Below are 1,013 nucleotides of genomic sequence, written 5' to 3'. Positions count from 1 at the left end.
TGTATTAGTTGAGTACTAGGCAAACTGTCAAATGTGTTACCTTGCTTACTTCCAACTTTAAAATCAGCTTAAACTTAAGGTATTCAAACCTGTGCCATGTTGTGTTATTGTTCTTATACAGGTGACTACTGGAGTCAAATGTTCTTTCCATTACATAGATCTCCAAAGCTCAACATATTGTGAATCAGACTCAAAACATTTTGTTTTTACAGTTCTTCTGTATTTTTTTTGTCACCAACAAACAAAAAAGGTGATGATGAACTGTAACTTCTCAACTTCCAGTTCAGACAAACTTGTAGGGCCGGTTTCCCAGACAACGATTAAGCCTAAACCTAGTCCTGAACTAAAAAGTTATTTCAATGGAGATTCTCCATTAAGCAAGCTTTTTAGTCCAGGACTAGGCTTAATCAGTGTTCAGGAAACCGGCCCCAAGTGTGTCTTGACAAGGAGAAGTAATAAAAGTTAAACCATTATGTAGTGTGAATCAAAAATCGCACCCTATTCCCTACATAGTGCACTACTTTTGACCAGAGCCTTATTGGCCCTTGTCAAAATTAGTGCACTACATAGGGAATAAGGTGCCATTTCGGACATAGATGTCCCACACAGCTGACACACTGTTAATGAAACATTGATCATTGTCTTTGGTTAAGAATCCTCTTCCAACGCCCCGTCTCAGCAGTAATCAGCCATGCAGTCTGTTAACAACCATCTGCACAGTTACTATGAATATCAAGTCTTTCCTCTTCCTCAAAACACCTTGAAGAAAAAGACAATTTCTCAATTGTCTCCCATGCCTTGACAAGGAGTGGATAGATGTTTAAGCAATTGAAATAGAGCTGAAGATCCAAGATTCCTCTGCTCTTCTAATTTAATGCTCTCCTGTTTCCTCGTTTCCCTCGTGACATTTTGAAAAGGAGGGAGGGAGAGGACGGGAGGACATGAGGAAAGACTATTGAGAAAGAGATTCTGTTTCTGTGGAAAAACAGAACTGGAGCTTCCTGTATTGTATC

This window comes from Coregonus clupeaformis, chromosome 30, assembly GCF_020615455.1.
Source record: "Coregonus clupeaformis isolate EN_2021a chromosome 30, ASM2061545v1, whole genome shotgun sequence".
NCBI classification, from domain to species: Eukaryota; Metazoa; Chordata; class Actinopteri; order Salmoniformes; family Salmonidae; genus Coregonus; species Coregonus clupeaformis.
The sequence above is the reverse complement of the archived record's forward strand: the minus strand, read 5'-3'. Positions refer to the sequence as shown.